Genomic DNA, 14,123 nt, shown 5'->3' on the forward strand with positions numbered 1-14,123 from the left:
CAGACGTGTAAATCAACTAGCTGTTGTAATAAAATTACAGACAAACCCTCTGAAGAAAGTGCGCAGGACGCCGAGAGAAAGCAACAGGGGAAGTGAGCTGGGCTTCAGCGGGTAATTAGGTGCTAACCTAGGGAAAGTCCCCACTCAAAGGCTGTCTGGCAAAAGAGCCTTTTGGAACGGAATTAGAGTAGTCATTGTATGATTTGTATTCTTTTAAATTTGTTAAGTTGTGTTTCATGGCCCAGAATGTGGTCTATTTTGGTATATGTTCCATGTGAGCTTGAGAAGAATGTGTATTCTGCTGTTGTTGGATGAAGTAGTGTATAGATGTCCATTATATCCAGTTGATTGAAGGTGCTATTGAGTTCAGCTACCTCCTCACTGATTTTCTGCCTGCTGGCTGTGTCCATTTCTGAGAGAGGGGTGTTGAAGTCTCAAAATAATACTGGAATCATCTGTTTCTCATTGCTGTTCTTCTTTTTGCCTCAAGTAGTTTGACACCCTGTTGTTTGGTACATACATTAAGGATTGCATGTCTTCTTGAAATATTGACCCCTTTATCATTATGTAATACCTCTCTTTATCTCTGATAACTTTCCTTGGTCTGAAGTCCTCTCTATCTGAAATTAAGATAGCTACTCCTGATTTCTTTTAATTGGTGTTAGTATGATATATCTTTCTCCATGCATTTACTTTAGACAGCAGATAGCTGGGTCTTGTTGTTTGATTCACTCTGACAATCTGTCTTGTAATTGGTATATTTAGACAATTGATATTCAAAGTGATTATTGATATTGTTTGATTAATATCTATCTATTTGTTCCTAGTTTCTATTTGTTGCCCTTGTTCTTTTTTTCCTATTTTGTCTTTCCTACTTTTTTTTTTTTTTTTTTGCCTTTTGGGGTTTTAATTGAGCATTTTAATTTTATATGATTCCATTTCCTCCCCTCTCCTGTCATATCAATCATGCTTATTTTGTTTTTACATTTTTGATGGTTGCCCTAGAGTTTGAAATGTACATTTATAAAATATTCAAGTCCGGTTAATAACACTATACCACTTCACAGGTAGTGCAGGTGCCTTATAATAATGAAATACTCCTATTCTTTCCACCTGTCCTTTATCTCACTTATATATAAGCACACATAACTGAATGCATTGTTGACATTATTATTTTGAATAAACTGTTATCTATTAGAGCAACTGAGAAAAAGAAAAATTAAATGAAAAGTTTTACCTTCACTTATTCATCCTCTGATGGTAGATGTGGATCCAAGTTTATGATCTACATTATTTTCCTTCTCTCTGAAGAACTTCTTTATAACATTTCTTGCAAGGCAGGTCAATTTTTGTTTGTCTGAAAAAGTCTCCTTCACTTTTTTTTTTTTTTTTTGCGGTACACTGGCCTCTCACTGCTGTGGCCTCTCCTGCCGCGGAGCACAGGCTCCAGACACGCAGGCCCAGCGGCCATGGCCCACGGGCCCAGCCGCTCCGCGGCATGCGGGATCCTCCCGGACCGAGGCACGAACCCGCGCCCCCCGCATCGGCAGGCGGACTGCCAACCACTGCGCCACCAGGGAAGCCCTCTCTTTCACTTTTGAAAGGTACTTTCATAGAGCATAGAATTCTAGCTTCGTGGTTTTTTCTCTCAGTACTGTAAGTACTTCACTCCACTCTCTTCTTGCGTTCCTGGCTTCTGAGAAGTATGTAATTCTTACCTTTGTTACTTCATGGGTAAGATGTTTTTTCCCTGTGGTTTTTTTCAAGGTTTTTTCTGTATGTTGGTTTTTCTGAAGTTTGAATATGGTATGCTTAGGTGTGTTTTTTTTTTTGGTGGCGTTTATCCTGCTGGTGTTCTCTGAGCTTCCTGGGTCTCTGTTTTTGTGTCTGACATTAATTTGGTGGAAATTCTCAGGCTTTAGTGCTTCTGTTCTGTTCTGGGTTTTTTTCTGGTATTTCCATTATGTGTATGTTACACCTTTTGTCTTGGATATTCTGTCCTGGTTTTTATATCCTCAAGCTCAGAGATTCTTTCCTCAGCCACAACCCGGATCCTAATAAGCCCATCGAAAATGTTCTTCATTTTTGTTACAGTATTTTTGATCTCTAACATTTCTTTTTAACTAATTCTTAAAAATTCCATTTCTGTTCTTACATTATCCATGTTATTTATTTGTTCCAGTAAATCCCTTAGCATATTAATAAATATTGTTTTAAATTCCCAATCTGATAATTCCAAATTCTTGCCATATCTGACTCTGGTTCTGATGCTTGTTCAGTCTCTTCAAACTATGTTTTTTGCTTTTGAGTATGCCTTGTAATTTTTGTTGAAAGTTGGACATGTACTAAGTAAAAGGAACTGTAGTAAATAGGCCTTAGTAATGTGATGTTAGATGTGGGAGAACAGAAGTGCTCTGTAGTCCTGTGACTAGGCCTCAGTCTTTGGTGAGCCTGTGCCCCTGGACTCTGAACTTCACCAGTTTTTTCCCTCCTAAGGTGGGACAGGATGGATAGAGCTAGCTGGAGTTGAGTATTTCTCTTCTGTCAGTTTGGTTGAGCTCTCATAAAACCCTAACAGGTCAGGCTCTGGCAAAATGGTTTCTCCTGAGGGCAGGCTTGTTAAGAACAGAATGCCCTGGTGTATTTTAAAGTAGTTATTTTTCCTTTCCTTCTGCTGGAAGCATGAGGGATTTTTCTCCAATATTCACTGTGAAGACCTGGAGCTCTCCTGGAGGTAAAACTCACAAAAGTGTGGGAGCTCCCCTAAGACTGGGCCCACCCTGGAGTTTTTAGCTCTCAGATTTGTCCACACTGAGTGTTCAGTGACTTGTCAATTACAGTAGGTAGGTTTACCTTTCCTGATGCTGGTTCCTGCGATGTGTTTCTACTTGTGGGTTTCTGCTCTGCCTGTCTTTCTCTTCATTTTGGGGGGCAGTGGTTTGCTCTGTGACCTCACCTCTCTAAGAATAGCTGGTGGTTTTTCAGTTTAGCTTCTTACTTGTTAGGACAGAGTGTCAACTTCTGAACTCCTTGCATGCTGGACCGTAAACTGGAAGGCTACCAGGTACTCTCTTTTGGGGGTGTATTTTCATTGGTGGCTGGTGAAGTTCACAGCCAGACACTTCGGACTTTGATACCAACATCTTTGCTCCCCTTCCCCCAGAATAGATTATTATTATTATTATTACTTTTGCTACTCTTTGAAGTTGCATGTCATCACAGCTGAGCCTCTGCCTTCTTTGGTCACTCCCATTCATTCAAGCCCACTCCAACCTACTTTGAATGCCCAACACTACAGAAATTGCACATGCCAATGTCATCAGTGATGTCTCTGGTGCCAAATATAGTGAGTACATTCCAGGCTTAGCTATACCAGACTCTCAGCAGCATTCGACTGCTTTTTTCGATACCACATTCTCTCGGTTTCCTTCTTGCTTTTCTGGCTGTTTCTTATTCTCTTTAATTATCTTAGATTAGGATTATGGTGAGAAGTTAGGGTTTAGTAGTTAGGGTCAGGATCAGGGTTTGAGACAGTGGTCGGGGGTCCAAGATCTAGGATAGGGTTCAGGGATCAGAAGTTAGAGATAGGGTTCAAGGGTTAAGAGTCAGGGACTAGGGTTCAGGTTTGGGTTGGAGTATGGGTTAGTTAGGGTATGGGTTAGAGTACAGGATAGGGCTAGGGTTAGGGCTAGGACAAAAGCTAGGTTTTAGGATTTAGGGCTTAGGACTAGGGCTAGGGCCAAGGGGTCTAGGGGCTAGAGTTAGAGGGTTACAGGGTTAGGGTTAGAGTTAGGGTTAGGAGTAGTGAATTTAGGCATAGAGGTTAGGGATTAGGGTTTGAGGGTTATGTTAGCGTTAAGGGTAACTGGCCCACATTTCTCTCCTTTTTTCCCCATCTCCCTGAGACCTCTAGGAGGACGGCACTCTCTAAGGGTCACTCATGAATGAAAGGTTGAACTGGACCATTAGTTGGGTTAGGGTTAGGGGTCAGAGTTAGGGTTTGATATCTCCTCTGCTTTTCTGACATGGTACTGTCATGGTTGTTTTAAAAAGTAATTTACTTCCCAGTCATTTCAAACATACAGAACACTTTCAATAACAGTAAAAAGTGCTCACATTTGCCACTTCACATGAAATATTCCAGTTTATTTTACCCAAAATAGGGACACTCTCCCCAGGAGCCAGCATATAACCCAAAAATGAGTAAATCAAAAGGTTTCCACTTTATAATTTAATCCACAGGCCCACTTCAACTTTCAGCAGGTTTTCCAGCTGTTTGGAAATGTCTCTTTGCATCCTGATCCAGTTTTCTTTTTCTGGAATCGTTACTGAGATTTCCCCTTATTTTTACAGTCTTCAGGGGTTTAGAGCACATGATGCGAGTCTGTGTTTGGTGGCCTTTTCTGTAGAGCACCTTTTACTGTGGATGAGTTCAGTGTTCATCCATGTTGTAATACATATCAGTACTTAACTTTTTTTATCATTGTGATTAGAAATGTGTACATGACATTTACCATTTAAGCGTTTTAAGTGTACAGTCCTGCGGCATTAGCTGCCTCTCATTGTCGTACAATCATTCTCACCGTCCGTCTCTGGGACTTCTTCATTTTCCGCAAGTGAAACTCTCTGTCCATTACACACTAACTCCACTCAGCCCCTGACAACCACATTGTCTTTGTCTCCGAATTTGACTTATCTGGATACCTTATATAAGTGGAATCATATAATACTTGTCCTGTGACCAACTTAGTTTTAGCATGGTGACTTCAAGTTTCATCATGTGTGCGATGTGTGGGAATTACCTTAGTTTTAAAGGCTGAATCATATCATATACCACGTTTTGTTATTTGTTCATCAGTCGATGGTTACGTGGGTTGCTTCCACATTTTTGGCCATTGTGAATGATGCTGGTATGAATATGGTTGTACAAATAACCGTTCTACTTACTGCTTTCAAATACTTGAGTCTATGCCCTGAAGTGGAATTGACAGATCGTACGTTAACTGCTTAAGTGTTTGGGGAGCTGCCGTATTGTTTTCCACAGCGGCTGCGCCATTTTACTTAATTTCTTTGTATAGTAGAATAATAGGATAGTTTATGGATCTACCCATTTTGTTTATTCATTCACCCTTTGATGGACATTTCAGTCACTTCTACCTTCTGGCTCTTGTGAACAGTGCTGCTATGAATATTCGTATATATATATATTTTTTTTTTGTTTGTTTGAACACCTATTATTCAATTCTTTGATGTCTATATCTAGGAGTGGAGTTGTTGAACCATAAGGTAATAAGGTAATTGTATAGATATATTTTTTAATAAGTTTATTTATTTATTTTTGGCTGCATTGGGTCTTCGTTGCTGCGCGCGGGCTTTCTCTACTTGCGGCGAGTGGGGGCTACTCTTCGTTTCGGTGCGCGGGCTTCTCATTGCAGTGGCTTCTCTTGTTGTGGAGCACAGGCTCTAGGTGCGCGGGCTTCAGTAGTTGTGGCTCGAGGGCTCAGTAGTTGGGGCTCAAGGGCTCTAGAGCGCAGGCTCAATAGTTGTGGCGCACGGGCTTAGTTGCTCCGCCGCATGTGGGATCTTCCCGGACCAGGGGTCGAACCCGTGTCCCCTGCATTGGCAGGCAGATTCTTAACCACTGAGCCACCAGGGAAGCCTGGTAACTGTATTTTTGTCTTTTTGAGGAAATGTCAAAAATGTACACATAGGCTGCACCATTTTCCATTTCCACAAGCAATGCTTAAGAGTTCCAATTTCTCTACATTGTTGGCAACGTTTGATATTTTCTATTTTTTTTAAATAACCATTCTAGTATGTATAAAGGGGGATTGCACTGCGGTATTAACTTGCATTTCCATTATGATTACTGATGTTTGACATCTTTTTAAGAATTTATTGACTATTTGTATTTCTTGTCTAGAGAAGTGCCTATTCAAGTCCTTTTCCACTAAAAAAATTGGGTTGTCTTTTTGTTGATGATTTGTAAACGTTCTTGATATATTCTGAAGAACAGACTCTTGTCAGATATATGATGTGCAAATATTTTCTTCCATTCTGTGAGCTGTATTTTCCCTCTCTGTATATCACCTTTTGATGCACAGAAGTTTTTAAAATTGAGGAAATATAATCTGTCCATTATTACATGGATACTGTAACCGTCCTCCTTTGCTTATCTGAAACTTCCCACTCCGAGTGTAAGATAACTGGCTTCCACCTCTGTCATTTATTGAATTCATTGCTTGTTCCAGTCCAGATTACAGATTTAGTAGTTTCAGTATTGTTAGCTTCTATCACCATGGGAAGGAACTTAGACTCCAGTATTTATGTATGGTACATTTTGCCTTTGTTCTACAGATTCCATTGTTTTCCATGGTTAATTAGGTCAAGTACCTTTTGCCCCCCCACACCTCACCCCACCAACAGTGAGTTTTGTATACTTCTAAATCAGTTAGATTCCTTGTCACATTCTCTATTCCATCCTGTGAAACTCCCATATCCTAAATAACTAAATTTGATTATATATTATTTACTTGTTGGGTTGTAAAAATCCATGGGTTTAAACTAATGCATAGTGGCAGGTATCCAACATTAAATTATCATGTGGAATATTTCAATGCCCACCCCATAACTTGTTTACCATCTCTGTTTTACCTGTTCCAGAATGTCATACAAATGGGGTCATACAGTGTGCAGCCTCTTCAGACTGGATTCTTTCACTTAGCAATAGACATGTAAGATTCACCCATGTTTTGTGCATGGGTTGATGGTTTATTCCTTCCTATTTCTGAATAGTATTTCATTACATGTGAATGGGAGGAAGAATAATTTTCCCTCTACCCTCCTAGGTTCTTGGATGAGGACCCCCCCATAATAAGAGACATACATAATCATCCAGACAAGTGCATATAGAGAAATTTCCAAAATTTTGGCCGTGAGTCGGTAGAACGGAGTCATACAAAATCATCTGTTTCTGTGAAGTAGCAGACTCTGAACTGTGTTTCTGGCGGAGGGAAGACAAAGATTGCTTGCCTAGCGAGAGCTAAAGCTTTTCACTAATATATGGGGAGAAGACTTTTAAGATTTTTGATTTGCCCTGATATGTAATCTTATGGAGGCTGTGGACTGAATTCTGGACAGTGGAATTTCTGGAAATACTATGTATCCATCTTGTTTTTCTTTTTTTAAATCAATCTGAGTGGATAAAATATCTAGTTTGTCTACAATTAGCTTTTTCCTTTCTGGTCTCAGGTAGTGATTTTAGTGGAGTAAGTTACTGTTCAACGGTTGGGCATGATAGGCAAGAAAGCATTGCGGATTTTTTTTTGGGGGGGAGGGGGTGTTAATTGCACTTATGAGGTGAAGAAATAAATGTCTAATTTTTTTCAAGAAACATTATCAACCTTGAGACTAGTTGAATATCTTGAATACTGTAAATCGTGTTCAAATATCCTTAATAATAATATATTTTTGTTTTTGTTTTTGTTTTTTTGGCTGCACCAAGTGGCATGCAGTTTCCCCGACCAGGGGTCGAACGCGTGCCCCCCACAGTGGAAGCCCAGAGTCTTAACCACTGGACTGTCAGGGAAGTCCATGATATATTTTTGAAATGTCTCATGTTTTATGACAGGAGGCAAGAAGCACAATTAAAGGCAAGACACCCTCAACTTAGAGTTATTTCCTTGGATGTTCACATTTAAAGACACAGCTCTTGCTGGGAGAAGGGCCTGGGGAAGGATGGAAGCATTTAAAATAAGAATTTCTGGGGCATATTTCCTGTTATCAGAGATGTAGGGCAATTACTATTTAAGTTTATCTTCATTCTGGAGTGTCGGACAGTTCTCTTCCCAACGCCCAGACATGAGAAGAAAGTGGAGACTTTCATATCGATAAGAAGGGTGGGTGGGCTTTGAATTCCTCCTACAGCTGCATTTCTGTTTCGTGCAGATGAGATTAGAGATTAGTAAAGCAAGGATGGTTGTTTTTAATTCTTAAAGGAATTGCATATCTTGCTCCGTGATCATTTCAAGAGGCTGAACTGTCCATCCGACTTCACTATCTTGGATTTGCCTCTTTATAACAAGGAGAAGATTTCCAACTAAGATGTAAATCAAAGAATTCTCGTGTGCGGATTAGAGCTGTGTGCCTTTGGGATGTTTTCACGAATCCTTCCACAAAGGCTTGGCGTGCTCTGTCTCGCTCAGAGCGCATGCTTCCATTTTAGCCCAGGTGGTCTTAGCAGAGGAGGCCTCACAAATCACTCCTCTCAGGCCTGAAGAGCAGCCTCCAATGGGGCCAAGTTCTGAAAATTAGCAGGAGGTTCTGGCCAAGGACCTGGCCATTTGCAGTCTCGGAGAGGGTTTTCTCCAGGGGCATCTGAAGAATGGCATGAGCAGAGTGTATATATATGGGGTGATGGTTGATTGTGTACATGGATTTTATTTTTTCCTCTAAATCTGATTTCCGTTCTTTTGTTTTGTTAAGGAAGTGATCTTAGGCTCGCTATGATACTTCTTCGTCTTTTTAAAAAATTTGATCATCTGAGAGGTTTCAATAGGATATTTGTTTTAGGGTGAGAACATTTATTTATTTATTACATCTTTATTGGAGTATAATTGCTTTACAATGTGTGTTAGTTTCTGCTGTACAACAAAGTGAATCAGCTGTACATATACAGGTATCCCCATATCCCCTCCCTCTTGAGCCTCCCTCCCACCCTCCCTATCCCACCCCTCTAGGTCGTCATAAAGCATCGAGCTGATCTCCCTGTGCTATGCAGCAGCTTCCTAGTAGCTATCTGTTTTACATTTGGTAGTGTATATATGTCAATGCTACTGTCTTACTTCGTCCCAGCTTCTCCTTGCAGCCTTGTGTCCTCAAGTCCATTCTCTACATCTGCGTCTTTATTCCTGCCCTGCCACTAGGTTGATCAGCATCAGTTTTTTAGATTCCATATATATGTGTTAGCATACGGTATTTGTTTTTCTCTTTCTGACTTACTTCACTCTATATGACAGACTCTAGGTCCATCCACCTTACTACAAATAACTCAATTTCGTTCCTTTTTATGGCTGAGTAATAGTCCATTGTATATATATGCCACATCTTCTTTATCCATTCATCTGTCGATGGACAATTAGGGGATGAGAACCTTTTAAAAATATCCTTGCAAATATCTTATCAGGTGTTTGGCCAGGACAACCAGTAAATTCTCCTGTATTGAACCCTTTTTTCCCCTCCCAGGCGGTTTCCAAAGGTATACTTATTCCTAAACATGCCTCAAAACCAATAAGCCTTATTATAGCTTAACAATGGACAAAAAGATGTCACTAAAGAGGTTGAAAAAAGAGCAGCCGTGATACAGAGTCACTCCCAAAGACAGCCAAAAGAAATAAAGACTACATGAGTCCCTGAGAACTGGCAGCCCCTTAAGTAGCACATCAGCCTCAAGTGGGGTGCAACCCCCATTTCTGGACAACCAACTACAAATTCTAAGGACCCAAATGTGACAGTTGGCTGCCAGTACACTCAGGCTATACAACCAGTGTTCCTTGCAGGAGGAAAGACACAGAGGGAACACTCTCAATGGATCCAGGCCAATCTCCCAGGATACCAAATGGGGCAAACGGGAAAGCAATGCTGTACCTGGAGGGAAAGGACACTGAGAGGACCCAGAACTGAGGGCCATGCAAAATCACAACGCCCAGAGAAGAGGTCCCCCCAAGTGTTTCCTCATGCCAGTCTAGATGAGCAAAGGAGAAGACAAGGAGAGATTGTCACTGCCCTCATTTGACCCAGTCAGAGCAGATATCTGGGAGGCTGACTTAGTCAGAATTATTACCTTTTCTTTGTTCTTTCAGACGTCCTGAGAATCCATCACAGCCTCTGGAGTGAGTGGTGTGCCCCAGCCTTCCCTTTGTGTTCACCAAAACTGTGAAAAAAGAAAACAATTCCCTCGACTTTCTCAGGATTAGTGGCTGGGGCTTGTAAATTAAACTTACAGAAGACAGGTTAACAGGAGAAAATGTTTGTTTCCATGCACACAGGAGCCAACTAAAACAGTCACTCAGTGCTAAATAATGAGAGTCAAAGGCTTATAACCTAACTTAGCAGGGAAAGGGTGAGGGGAGAATTGGCTTCTATGGGAAGAACAGAGAGGTTTCTTCAGGAAAGACAAACAGGTTCTTCGGAAAACAATGGGATATGAGAAAGTTTGTGATAATGTTTGCGTCTTCTTCAGGGTCATAAAACACCTCACAGAAGGGACTTATGGTGGGTTTACTCTTGGTCTCTCTCCTGGGAATAGAAGCCACCCTGAAGAGGGAATTTACAGCAGTGGTCATTTCTCAGAAGTTTCTGCTTTTATTCAGATGAGGGAAGCTCCAAGAAAGCTCTTTTTTTCCTGCATCTATTGAATCTCAAGTATCTTCAGCTTAAATTGTCTTTATACCAACCATGGGGTTCTGTCTGGCTCTCCATACCTCCAACTTTGTTCTTCAAGATTCTTTGATCTATTCTGAGCCCTTTTTCCACATGAATTTTAGACTGCTTGTCAATTTCTGCAAAACACCACCTGGAATTTTGGTAGGGATTGACTTGAATCTTTATTTGTGGAGTATTGCCGTCTTAATAGAATTAAGCCTTCTGATCCATGAATATGGGATTATTTTCCATGAATTTAGCTCTCTCTTAGTTTCTTTCAACAAGCAATTGTTTTCAGTGTACAAGTCTTACCCACATTTCCCTCACCTCTACTGGATGCTGATTCAGAACATATACAACCTCCAGGAGAAACTTGCCCCAACCCTGCCATTCACTGCTGCCTAGCTGGCCTGGAACTGAGTCACCAATAGCTTTTGTTCTTTACTTGATTCTTTTTTTAATTAATTAATTAATTTATTTATGGCTGTGTTGGGTCTTCATTTCTGTGCGAGGGCTTTCTCTACTTGTGGCAAGCGGGGGCCACTCTTCATCGTGGTACATGGGCCTCTCACTATCGCGGCCTCCCTTGTTGTGGAGCACAGGCTCCAGACATGCAGGCTCAGTAATTGTGGCTCACGGGTCCAGTTGCTCCGCGGCATGCGGGATCTTCCCAGACCAGGGCTCGAACCCATGTCCCCTGCATTGGCAGGCAGATTCTCAACCACTGCGCCACCAGGGAAGCCCTATTTGATTCTTAATTCCTTTAGAATTCATTATTTTACCCTCATAAGTGGTTACTGTCCTTGTAATAAATCTTTAAAACATGAAATGATGTTACTTTAATTATTCCAACGATGAGTGATAAATGGATCACACTTAACATGATTTTAATCTTTTTAGAATTATACACATATTATAAAGTGATATACACATATTATAAAGAATTGAAATACCACCTAAAGGAGAAGAGAAGAGGTTTGCAAATCCCACCCCCAGAGGTGACCATCATGAATGGTTTGGTGCACCTCTCTCAGGCTCTGTCTCTCTCCTGTCTCTCTCTATCTCTGTCTCTCACACAAGCAGATTTATTGACATCTCTGTTTATTTCACCTCTTTGTGGTCTTACAGATGGGATCCAGGCTGCAGATGGTTGGTCCTCATGCTTCCCACCTAAGAGAATCCTGAGGTCTCCCCTTTCATGAGGTACACACCCTGTCCCCACTTTCCTAGCTGCAAAGCATTCATTCGTCCATGTGGACCAGAAATGATGGATCCCATCCCCTCTCCATGAACATTCATGTTGTTGCCAGTTCCCTACTATTTCAACCAGTACTGGGATGGATACCCTTGAAATGACATCTCTGAAAAATTGGGCAAGAATTTTAGTGGGATCAAGTCTAAGAATCATCACTGCTAGTAAAGGGACGCACCTGTGGGACTTTGATGGGTCCTGCACACTGTTCTCCCAGAGATGAGTGTCTGGTCACTCTTCCCTCTAGGGGATCTGCTGGGGCCTCTTCTTCCTCACTTTGTCCCCTGGGCTGGTGGTCACCAGACTAGAAACCTGCCAGTGTGATGGTGACCAAAGCTGTCTCCACAGTGTTTATGTTTGCATGTGTCCTCATCTGAGAGGCTGAGCATCTCTCACATACACTGGCCATATGCACGGCCTCTCAGTGGAATTGCATGTGTTTGCTCTCTTTTTAGAACATTGATCTTCAAGAGGTTTTTGGACCACAGGTATTCTCCGGCCTTGGTCATGAGGAATGCTTTTCCAGTTTGTGTGTGTTGGCTCCTGCAAATCAGTTCATTCTGGGAACCTTCTGTCGTGAGTACTGTGGCACTAGTTAGCTTTGTGATGACAAAGCCAGCTCCTCTCCCTGCCTGTTTATGAGGAAAGGCCTGAGTCTGAGCCGCTATAGCTTCTCTAGATATCTTGGCACATGGACCGAGCCCCACCCTCCCATCCTGCCAGACCCCTTGTACAAACACCTCTACTTGAAGAGTTCTTTCGCCTCATCCAGAAAATAAACAGCACACGCCCCTCCCCCCCAATACCCAACAAACAAGCAGACAGACATCCAGCTGGCCTCCTTCTACCTCAACCTCTCCAGAGAGCCACTCTCTTAGAAATACCTTAAGCTCAACGACATACCGCTGTCTCCCTTTCTCTGGCACCATGCCAACCCCGGGTGAGCCCCGTCTCATGTGGGCACGACGGCACCACTCAGGTTAGCCGGAGACAGTACCCCAAAGTGGCCTGATGGTACCACCGTACATTGAAAATGACCTACACACCAAATCGGCCTTAAACATGGTGGTTCAGAGACCAGAGATGTGCATGGTCTCCGATAAAATCACTGCTCAGGAGACCCCAGCATCTATCAGCAATCTTCCACATTTTACTGCACTTTACTCTTCCTCTTTTCAGCTGATATCTTGCTAGATCGTTCATGGAGAAGTTAGATCCCATTTGGCAAGAGCAGAATCATCTTCCCAACACATGAGAAGAGAACAGGCACAGGCCCGCACCCATCCCATCTTATCCCTCCTTGCCTGCCCAGCCCGTCATGTCAGAAACATGTGTCCCTCCTCTTGTCAGAAGCCTAACCCCAGGGAAAGGACTTAGATGTAAAGGAAACCAGAATATTGTCTTGAGCTACGGACACTTCAAAAAACAAAGCAGGGCTTCCCTGGTGGCGCAGTGGTTGAGAGTCCGCCTGCCGATGCAGGGGACACGGGTTCGTGCCCCGGTCCGGGAAGATCCCACATGCCGCGGAGCGGCTGGGCCCGTGAGCCGTGGCCGCTGAGCCTGCGCGTCCGGAGCCTGTGCTCCGCAACGGGACAGGCCACAACAGTGAGAGGCCCGTGTACCGCAGAAAAAAAACAACAAACAACAAACAAACAAACAAACAAAAAACAAAGCAAAAACAACTCCCCCCCCCCCCCCCAATACAGCAGGTGCAGAAGGGCGTTCTGAGCCTTCTCCTCTTCCTTCCTGGAAGCAGCAGATAACATGTCCCCCTGCCCCACCCCCAGCAAGACGCCTTCCCTCTGCTGGAAGTAGAGTGACATTGCGATCGTCAAGGGCAGACAGTGGAGAGTGAAAGAATTCTGTACAAACAGACCTTGTTCAACCTAATTCTCAACCTCCTTAGCCTCCCCACATAGTGTAGTTCCTTTTCCACAATCGCCTCTGTGTTCAACCCAACAGAAAAGAATTTCTGCCACTTCTCTGGGTCTTTCTTCATTTCCTTAGGAGGGGGCCCTGGGTCAGGTAAAACTTGTGGGAAATAAATGTGTATGGTTCCCTCCTGTGAGTCTGTTTCACGCCCATTTAATTCTCAGGACCAGCCGTCAGCTCTAAGAGGGTGGAGGTCAGGTTCGGTCTCGGCCACATCTTCCCCGCCGGCACCTTTGAATTCTACCTCCTTCCTTGGCTTGACTCCTCAGCATGCTGACATGCTCTCAGCGACCATCTTCAGAAGCTCTGTGAACATGGGCTGCGTCTTTCAAAATGAAACGCATTCTTCCTCTATGATCCAGCCCTCAAACTCCTTGGTACTGATGGACCTAAATGAGTCGAATGCTTCCATCTACACAGAAACTTGCACCTGGACGTTTACAGTAGCTTTATTCATAACTGCCAGAACCTGGAAGCAACCAAGATGTCCTTCGGGAGGTGAATGGACAGATAGACG

General features: G+C 42.7%; 1 long non-coding RNA gene across 2 annotated transcripts; it reads left to right on the top strand.

Annotated features, from left to right (window-relative positions):
• Positions 1 to 11,293: 11,293 nt before the first annotated feature.
• Positions 11,294 to 14,097, top strand: LOC113621344 (uncharacterized). Of its 2 annotated transcripts, none has more exons than XR_003433132.1 (3): positions 11,294 to 11,625; positions 12,130 to 12,250; positions 13,771 to 14,097. It is a non-coding gene; the product is annotated as an uncharacterized LOC113621344 (long non-coding RNA). The 2 variants fall into 2 exon arrangements; XR_003433133.1 differs by lacking the exon at positions 13,771 to 14,097 and adding an exon at positions 12,854 to 13,184.
• The last annotated feature ends 26 nt before the right edge of the window (positions 14,098 to 14,123 follow it).

The sequence above is a fragment of the Aethalodelphis obliquidens genome, unplaced genomic scaffold (assembly GCF_003676395.1).
Source record: "Aethalodelphis obliquidens isolate GAN/ISIS:26980383/991018 unplaced genomic scaffold, ASM367639v1 scaffold8, whole genome shotgun sequence".
NCBI lineage: Eukaryota > Metazoa > Chordata > Mammalia > Artiodactyla > Delphinidae > Aethalodelphis > Aethalodelphis obliquidens.